This window comes from Carassius gibelio, chromosome B18, assembly GCF_023724105.1.
Source record: "Carassius gibelio isolate Cgi1373 ecotype wild population from Czech Republic chromosome B18, carGib1.2-hapl.c, whole genome shotgun sequence".
Lineage (NCBI taxonomy): Eukaryota > Metazoa > Chordata > Actinopteri > Cypriniformes > Cyprinidae > Carassius > Carassius gibelio.
In genome coordinates, this window is record NC_068413.1 from 29,666,944 (window position 1) to 29,677,666 (window position 10,723).

Genomic DNA, 10,723 nt, shown 5'->3' on the forward strand with positions numbered 1-10,723 from the left:
ACTATGAAAATTGTAGAGTCACACTTGAAATTATCAAGGGCTTTTTGACCAAGAAGCAGAGTGATGGGGTGCTGCGCCAGATGACCTGGCCTCCACAGTCACCGGACCTGAACCCAATCGAGATGGTTTAGGGATGAGCTGGACCACAGACAGAAGGCAAAAGGGCCAACAAGTCCTAAGCATCTCTCGGGGGAACTCCTTCAAGACTGTTGGAAGACCATTTCAGGTGACTACCTCTTGAAGCTCATCAAGAGAATGCCAAGAGTGTGCAAAGCAGTAATCAAAGCAAAAGGTGGCTACTTTGAAGAACCTAGAATATGACATATTTTCAATTGTTTCACACTTTTTTGTTATCTATATAATTTCATATATAGTTCCACATGGTCCACATCGGTCTGCACTGTATGTTAATAAGCAACTAGTTCATAGAGAAAACTGGTTTCTACACTAAAGTAATAACGTTTTTGCTTAAAAAAAAAAAAAAAAAAAAAAAAAAAAAAACTAATTTTAACTAGAATGATGTGGGTGCAATGGTCAAACATGTCAACATGTCCATCTAGCACCTTTTTTTTTTTTTTTTAGAGAAAGAAAAACAATGGAAAAGTAGCGCAGGGCAATGGAAAAGCGTGTTCCGTGTGAAGGGCCTCTTAGAGAAGTTCATGGCTTTGATAGAAGTGGTCAAGTGCATATACTGTATTACTGTTGTCACATTTCTGAAGCACAAGTTTATGTCATATTTTGTTATTGATTTATCACACTGTAATATTGGGTGCATTTTACATTTGGACAGAGCACAACAGAAAAAATAAATAAATAAAATAAAATAAAAAATATTGGTTCCTTCTCTACAGAACAGAAGGCTCAGCAATAATTTAAATTAGCTTTTACTTTGCTGCAGAATAAACTACAATATCTGGCAGATTTTATGTGCGACACTACGTCAGATTTATAGAGCAGATTGCGGCTCTGAATGATTTTATTAATGAAAAATTATGGGGCTTGAATCTTGACAAAGTAATAAAAAACATTCAGGTCTTAAGCTGTGGAAGCCCACCACCCATTGTGCCACCCCAGCACTATGAAGCATGCAGCGCATGCAGACTATATAGTTGTTTAATTAAATTCCACTTTTTGCAATTTAATAACCACGCTAGGCTATAGTGCCATTTAGATTATTTTCCTGGTTATTTTCTGTAGCCCTACTAGAAGACTCTAGAGTACAACCTTTTGTGTCTAAACCTCTCCAGCAGTAGCTGAGTTAATTTAAAGTCAAAGACCAGTGTACTTAACCTTCAAGTACATAAATTAAACTGTTTGGGGGTTGATGCTCAGTTTAGACGAAGAGAACAGGAAGCCAGAGATAAGTCCTGGCAGACATTCACATTGACCTTGTTTGAGCAGGCGGCTGTAATTAAGACGCTAGCTGGAAACCTGACTCCAGTGTGACGCAGCCTGAGGCTGGCTGCAGAAGTGGAGGTTGGAAAAAGAAATGCGATCCTCATCGGCTCAGTGGCTGCACTTGATAGTGCTGCCAAGGCCGAGGTTAGCCCACTAATTCGTCCAAATGAGCGCCCTTATTCATGGTATCTTTATACATGCAGACACACTCACATAAACACACATACCAGTGTTCCCGCAGACCAGAGAGAAGTGGAGAGTTATGAGGGCTTTGGTTTTCCTGGGACAGAGGAGAGTTGAGTATGATGTCGGCTGTTGATCTGTTGTGAGTTCCTGTGGCGGAATATTAAAGGTACAGCATTGTAGTTGAATTTAGTGCTACTTTAACTTAGCATTAAACCTCTTATCTAATGGATTATGACTTTCTAAACACTCCAGCCTGCAGAAAACTACAAACAGTCATGTCTGGTACATTCCTCTTGTGTGATTTGTGGTTTGTCCACACAGGAATGGGTAATTATGTACCTATCAGGATTAGGTCATTTTAAATTATGTTCGGCTGAGGTTGAACATTCCCTAATACCTCCTTAATTAAAGCATTATTATATTTAGCTGTCTGCAAGGAATCTTCGTCAATTACCCCAGATGGATTTATTTATGCCTCTTATTTCAAAGATAAACACATTGAGGAATCCAGACAAGGCACTATTTATCCTCTTATCTCTTACATTAAATGTACTGTATACATTTATGTTAATGTAGCTAAACAATTAACTGTAATATACAGTATAAAATAAAATATTTATAATTTCCCTCTTTCAGACAGAAACCATTTTCAAACTCTAGATCTGGACTCCAGAATGGGAGGGATCCAAAGTATTTTTTTTAAGTTACGTTATACTTTTGGGAAAAGTCTGTTATATAATGCATTTCTGAGTGATACTGTAAACTTGTTTACTTACAATGAATTATATTTCTGTTTGCAGCATACAAAGAAACCAATAATGTATTTGTGTACTGGCATTTGCTAAATGTTGTCATCTAGGTATAGGTATTTGGGAGTAAAAAAAAAAAAAAAAGAAGAAAAAAACCTTTTCTAAGATTTAAGCTTTTCCAAGAACAAATTACTTCTCTTTCTCTGTTAAATAAAGAGCTGGGGATCTGATTCATTTTTATCAACTTGTTTGTTCTATAAAGTTCTTTAAAATTAACCTATTATAATTTTGTGTCCCCATGCAAATGCCTGTACTGAATTTTAATGCAACAGAAAATATATATTTCATAACATCTATTACAATAATGTAACAGTATCAGTATTTTAACAAAATAGTGCAATATTTATTTCTGTCTCTGTGTCTAAGGTGCTGGATTGGATGTACGTAAGTCGTCAACTTACCACTGATGACCTTCTTCCATATTCTTTAAGTATGAAACTGTGAACAAACACATTCCAAGACATACATTCACCATATATAGAAAAACAAGATGTATTCACTATGAGTGTTTCTTCAAATTCATGAATAAAACAAGCTCTGTGGTAAATATACATTTATGATACCTGGATGGTTAGCAATACGTTGCAAATTGCATATTTTGAAGTTATTTTTTTAATGTTATATTTTTTATTTTTTTTTATTTTTTTGTATATTTACTTGTTTTTGCTTGACAAATTTCAAGGTAACCAATGCCAATTTAGAATTCTGGATTTTCACGCCGTGTTTGCAGCACTCTACTTAGTGCTGTACTTTCACATTCTAACAATGGTGTGATAATGCTCAATTATACAACATGTTTTCAGTCATTATATTTAATTGCTCAAGCAGGATTCCAAGATCGATGATATAGGACCTGAATGCTTAACTGCATCATGTAGGTATCATATAGGCATCACACCGCTTTTTGTGTAGAAATAATCAGGGCTCGAATTGAGAGGGGGTCGCGGGGGAATGGCCGTTACCTAAAAAAAAGCATCCCCTTATCACTTATCATGCAAATTAAATGGTAAAATTATCTTCTTAAGATTATTCACAAATAATGGCGATTGGCCAATCAGAACTCAGTTCTGTAACAAGCTACACACAATCAGAAGCAAGTTTTCATATTTTTTTCTCACAAAATGGATCAAGCACACCTTAATTTCTTTAAAAGGAAGACAACTGAAAAATTATGATTTTTCCTTCATTAGAATTTAAAAACATTCCCCTTACATAATGTCACTGTGCTGTATGTGTATGTGTTTGAACATTGTACGTGTATGATTTGACTTTGCAAAAATCTAACAAAAACATGTCTTGAGAGTCCAAAAGCACTCACTATGTGATGATGCCTATTAGAATACAGGTAAAATAACTTTATAATTCAAGCAATTAAAGACAAAAATACCCATGAATGAGTTTTTATGTTTTGTTTTTTTATATTCATTGCACAAGCAATATTCTTTTCTGAATAACAGTAGGCCTACATGCGCATTTACAAATGTGCTATTAATTTTATACAACAGTACATTGTAACACGATGTTTAGTTCCTTGAATTAATCAGTTTTTGAATGAATCAAGTGAGGCAGTAATTCAACGGCCCACTCAGATGGACACTTCCCTGCATCCTATGTGCATACTATCCAGCCTGTCTGCCCTAAATAGTATCGGAAATTATTAATATCACATAGAATTCAATATGGATATTATGCATAGTGGGATGCAGGCTTGTTACATTTCTAATTGAGCCATTTTGAATGAATCATTTGATTTGAACAATTCAATAAATAATTTATCAAAACAATGGCATGCTGCTATCTACTGGTGGTTTTATTGTCATCATTATTTTTCCATGACAGGCCTGAACCAGCCAAAGTTTCAGCACAAAAGCAAATTTTGCAAAATATTGTTTAATTATCAATATTGACCAAGATTTCTACATTTCTGGCTCAAAAAAAAAAAAAAAAAAAAAAAAAAGCTTATGAATAAAATTACATTGAGGCTTTTTTTTTTCATTAAATAACAACCTCTTTAAAAATCTGACAAATTTTGTAGTAATTATGTACAATTAGCTACAGGACCCACATACCCCTAAAATAATAATAAAAAATAAATAAATAAATAAAATAAAATAAAAAGATTCACTTTTTTAAAGATTTACTATTCAACCACTGGATGTATTCACTGATTATCATAGGAGCATTATGGTACTCTTTTATAGGTATGACTCTCCAGATGATGATTGCTTTCACTTCGTTTTACTGTCAAGTTGTTCTATTGCAATTATTTCTCATCTGCCCTTTGAGTTGCTTGTTTTACCATAATACTGTAGGTGTGTTGCTGCTATAATACAAAACATGTTGCAGGATTTGAAGTATGATTTGTCTTTCTTATGAAATGCTTGGGTTAACTTCACTTCTTGACATACAAGCTTACTATTAAAAACATTTCTTCTTTCCAAGGTGCTATATAAGGGTGAATCTTTGGAAGATATTTGTGTGATAGTAGGCTTGGTCTCATTGCATACAGTGCCCTCCACTATTATTGGCACCCTTGATAAGTATGAGCTAAGACAGCTGTGAAAATAAATCTGCATTGTTTGTCCTTTTGATCTTTAATTAATGCATAATAATAATAATAATAATAATAATAATAATAATAATAATAATAATAATAATAATAATAATAATAATAATAATAATAATAAAAAGCCCCTACGACGCCACATGTTGTCCGGGAGGATTTCAAGAAAAATTATCCCTGCTCATCCAAAAACAAAATCCAGCATACTCAGTTGTCAGACACAACTTTTGAGAAGCAAACCCACCAGATACAAACAGGGATAAAATGTACCCCATGTCCAGAGTTAAATATACTGTCGGATCTTTGATGTTGTGCACCTGCCGGAGGTCAAGGAAGTCATGTTCAGATACATGGCATAATGTATTCAATCAGGTACCAAAAGATAAAAAATCTAAACCTGACAGCCTCCATTGAAAATCTTTTAATGGGCTGTGGCTGGATCTTCCATCAGGACAATAATCCAAAATAAATATTAAAATCAAAAGACCTGAACCATATAGATACTGAGTGTGGTGTACTGAAGAAAAGAAGCACCAACATGGAGCTGTGAATCTGAAAGATTTAAAGAAATTCTGCTTGAAGGAGTGGTCTCTGTCTCTTATCAGGTGTTCTCCAAACTATTCAGGCATTATAGGAGAAATCTCAGAGATGTTATATTGGGAAAAGGTTGTTGCTGTAATTGCGTGCCAATAATTGTGGCCAACATGATTAGAGAAAACATTTATTTCACAATGAAATTTTCCTCCAACATTCAATTGTTTTTCTTCAATGAAAGTTTAGAATTTTGTATTTTATTTTATTTTTTCAATGGAAGATGAAAAGTATAAACAATACAGATTTATTTTCACAGCCATCTTTGCTCATATTTACCAAGGGTGCCAATAGTAGTGGAGGGCACTGCACATAATTTGCAGGCATTGGTGATGCAATGAATTGGCATGATTCTATACAGGTTTAAGACAGTTTTCACACCAGGCTTGTGTACTCATTTTGTCAGCTACTGACACAGTGCTTCATTCCCAAATCAGGGAACCAGAGTTAGATCACCAAAAGGCCGAATTAGTTTCTAAGGTAGGTTACTTGCAATATTTTGCAAGGCTTGTGTACTCATTTTGTCAGCTACTGACACAGTGCTTCATTTCCAAATCAGGGAACCAGAGTTAGATCACCAAAAGGCCTAATTAGTTTCTAAGGTAGGTTACTTTGCAATATTTTATCCCAGACTCAAGATACTACAATAAGTGTGATGTTGGTATAATATGGGCCAATAATACCAAATGAAATAACACATACTTCCAGTCATAATTTAGCCTTGTTTCTTCTTCTTCTTCTTCTCCAATCACAGCAATTTTGCATCCTGAACTTAAAAAAAGTACACAAACAGCTAAAATATTGTTTTGTTCATCAGTACAATGCATATCATTGGGTTATTGAAGCCTATAAACTTTTCACTCTTCCTAGATGTGGGTACTTGATACCACTGACATGTATGAGTGGTGGACCTAGGTGGACACTGTGTTCAGATAGTATTAATATGAAATATATATATATATATATATATATATATATATATATATATATATGGTTGCAAGAAAGACTATTATAGCTTAACATATTCTAGAGGAGAGGATGAAGATCTCTCAACAGTGCACTCACTTGACAGAATCGCATAACCTTTTTCTGGCATCTACAGAGGAGGCTTCACCAAACATTACTGGCAGTCACCTAAGCATGGCACTCTGGGCAAAATATGTATGGACAGGCCATACCTATACAAACATCTGTTAAGTGGGCCACCTCATCACAGGGCCCTGCGTCCAGATTTCCTGGTCACCCATCCCCTTGGCTTTGATTAAATGTAGAGATGTTGTATGTACAATCCAATATTTTAATGTATCATTGCATTATGGGTCATTGTGTTCTATCCTGTCTTGTTTCCATAACCAACTTCCTTTGGAGTGAAATCCATCCATCAGGGCTTAAGTAGCTTTCCAAAAGGACATTGACCTTGAGTACCTGGCATTGATTTCCTGTGGTGTTGCACAGAAAGGGGTCGTTACCACGCTGCCTAACAGCAGGTTGTGATTGGGAACAGATTCTTCAAATCCCGATACACAGAGCTGATGGATGGCCTTTGTCTGCAGCACATCAATTCTCACCTGCCTCCGCGGAGGTGACACCTGTGCTGAATTTATCATAATACACCAAACTGACACCTCAACCTGGCAAAGGCGAACTAGAATGGAATTCCTAAATAAAGACGCTCTCAGAGGACCCGGGCCTGAAACAATCAAATTCCTATGGGATTTTCTGAAGACAGAAATATATGCAAATAAAGAAAAAGACAGATTTTTTTTTTTTTTTTTTTTCACTATTAATATGACATCTCACAATTTAATCCTCAAAACACTATTCAAATTATTTAATACCTCATAGTGTGTGTCAATATTCTTCATTACAAATACAGCTGTGAAAAAAACTGCATGACATAGTGGACTAAACCATACAAGTGCTGACATTTAGAGCTCAGATAATTTGATCCCGAGAGAAATCTATTTTGCTTTCTCAATGAGATCTTCTGAGATTTCACTGAAATATGGTGTTTTCGCAAATCGGAGCAAAGTCTGAGACATTATTGAGATCTCTTCAAAATTATATATATATATATATATATATATATATATATATATATATATATATATATATATATATATATATATATATATATATATATATATATATACACATACACAATTATTTATTTATATATATATATTTTTTTTTTTTCTTACTCAAAAATTCTGAGAAGCGAATCCACACTGAAGGTTTCGAAAAGGTTAAGAGAAACTTGTAATGAAGGACATGACTGATTTTTTTTTTTTTTTTTGGATGATTTTTTATGCATGTACTGCTAATAACACTGCTAATTTCTTTAACAATTCCCTCTCACTATTTATTGTTCCTGCCCAGTGGAGCAATGAATGAAACTAACTCTCATGAAGGTCTACATTCTCTGTCTGTGCCTGGACAAGCTAAGTGCAGAATTAACAGCCTGTGAAGAGATGAAGAGAAAAGAGTGTTTGAACAAACAACTTACTTCTTTCTGCCTCTTTCCCTCTGTCTCTCTTCTCTCTCAGCAAGGCAACTCAGGTATTGTCTCTATGGCGACTGTAAGGGGGCCAGGCCAGACCACAGCGCCAGGCCCCAAACCACAGCCCATTTAGAATGGAGCAGACGAGCGTTTAAGCTTTACCCACTGGCCCCTCTCCTCTTCCCTCCCCTTAGCAGCACAATGCCCCCTTTCAGCCTGTGAGCGGCCCTCGATGAACCAGAGACGAACAGTCTTCACCCCACCCCCCCCACCCCCCATTAACCCCTACTGCTAAAGAGCTTAACACTACACGCCAGCAGCTCAAATAATAAAAAAGTAGATGTGTTGTGGTTTCATTAGACGTAGTATGCTTAAATCAAGGTGTTTAGTGAAATTCAATTACAACAGAGTAGTTTTGTCTGTCAGTTTGTCTGTCTCTTAAAGCAATAATGTTTTTAATCGTTCAGATAAAATAGGGCACCAATAATGTATGATGTCATGGACGTCTAACCTGTGGCCTGGGTGCCATGTTTGGCATGAAAACTAAAGCAAATAACGTTATATATATTTTTTATTTTTGAGAGCTTGACAGATGTGTAAAATAATGACATACATTTTTATTTATCTATTTAAATGAAATAAAATATAATCAGTTAACTTCTTACCCATTATCATATATACCCACCAAATACTCTTTTAGGTGTTTTCTGCTTTTTTGGTGACATGATCTATCAATTGTTAAAACACGCAAATGTGTAATTCAACCAACATGCCCACTGTGGCTTTAATCCCTGCGTCATGTTTTGTTTGGATTGTATTTTGTGTCTACAGTGATAAAAAAAAAAAAGTGGGCTCCGCTTTGCTTTGCCCTCTGAGACACCCTCTCCAGTCTACAGAGGGGCTTTGGAGGGCTAGAAGGAAGACTTTGGTCTGGAGACCACACACACACCCCAGAAGTGAGCCGAAGGCCATATCCTCTATTCAAACTGTTACCATTTTATTCCACTCCAGTGTTCCGTAATGGGATGAGCAGTTCATGGATATGATTTTCCATATTAAATGGAAGAAAGTTGTTTTGCATTATGCAAACAACTTAGAAAACTATACTTCGTTAACAAGGTAATTGATTTAAAAAAGGGTTTAATTCGTTTGATTAAGTTTGGTATCAAAGTTGAATTAGTGAAATGATCGAACTCATCTTCTGAGCAATTCATCTTCTGAGCACTGAAAGAGCAACTTCAAAACAACCATAGTATATTTTCCTCTATGCTTTGTTACAGAAACATCATTGTTGTGAATTTCCTAGTTAGAGTGAATAACATATTGAGAGCAATATGAACTTTGCTTTCTTTGACTATATATGCAGATTTTCTTCTCCAGGCTAAATGTGTCTCTTTTCTCTTAATCCTCCAGAGACGTGTATCACTCCCCAACCCCTTTCTTTTGATCCTTTGGTCTTTCACTCCCTGTGTAATGTTTGATTGAGCAGAGCATTAGACAGTAAAAATCTATACACAGATGTTTGCTGGACCCAGTTGTCCTCCTGATTAGCATGCTTTGATAAAGAACTGCTTTGAATGATTCCTTAAAGTATCGATTACTGAAATACAGCGATCAGGTAGCAGAGGAACTAGGCCAAAGGATGGAGGCAGGATTAGGCAGGATGAACAATCTTTAGTTTGGAAATACTTTGCGGAGAACCAAACTTTGCCTAGGGGGAAGTTGCATTTAATTAATTCCTAACATACAAAGTTATGACTCACATAAATCTGTAATTTCATGACTGGGACATAACAAAAGTACTTCCGTTCATTATATATATATATAAGTATTAAGTATATTTATATTAAGTATTTTTGCATTCTTGTTCATGTTACCCAATTTAGTTAACTAATGTAACAAATTGAACATTATTGTAAAGTGTTACCTAAAACTTAATTACTATAAAGTTTTTTTTTTTTTTTTTTTTTAAATTACACGTTTTCTTGCACATTCATATATTTCTCTGCAAACTCATGCATATTTTATGCTGTTATATATATATATATATATATATATATATATATATATATATATATATATATATATATGTATATGTATATATATATATATATATATATATATATATATATATATATATATATATATATATATATATATATAAGTTATCAAACAAAATTAATTTTCAGCGAGAGAGCCGGTATGAACTTATAGTGGGCCTAATTTGTTTAAACCCCTGCAAAACTAGAACAGATAAAGGAAATGCATCCCTATGTTGATGTGGCTGAATGTATCTTATATTCAACTGCATTATGTAGGTGTTTGATATAAATTACACCTGTATAGTTATAAGATAATAGGAAATATTCAGAAACAACTTTCACCACTTCTCCCCCAGGAGAAGGGCGGGGCATAGAATCTTTTGTTTTGCCTGTGGAACCAGGTAAGCGTGGCACCACACACTCAGGCCCCCCTCCGGTCCACTCACAATCTACCCTTGTTGGGTCCTGCATTCCACTTCGCTGCCCCACTGCGGGAACAGTGGTGGTTCCACTGGTCTCTGGTTGCACTGTGAAAAAGTCCCCTAATTAAAAGACTGTTCACCTCATTTAGGTATCTATGGCCAAGACATTTGTCATTATTTCCAAGACACTGATACCTAAATATTTGTCTTCC

At 35.1% G+C, this 10,723-nt stretch overlaps 1 long non-coding RNA gene across 2 annotated transcripts; it reads right to left on the bottom strand.

Moving 5' to 3' along the window:
- Nucleotides 1-1,629: 1,629 nt before the first annotated feature.
- Nucleotides 1,630-8,219, bottom strand: LOC127977460 (uncharacterized). Of its 2 annotated transcripts, none has more exons than XR_008158236.1 (3): nucleotides 8,054-8,219; nucleotides 2,795-2,831; nucleotides 1,630-1,731 (listed from the first exon to the last, which is right to left on the bottom strand). It is a non-coding gene; the product is annotated as an uncharacterized LOC127977460 (long non-coding RNA). The 2 variants fall into 2 exon arrangements; XR_008158235.1 differs by lacking the exon at nucleotides 8,054-8,219 and adding an exon at nucleotides 6,250-6,318.
- Between the last annotated feature and the right edge of the window lie 2,504 nt (nucleotides 8,220-10,723).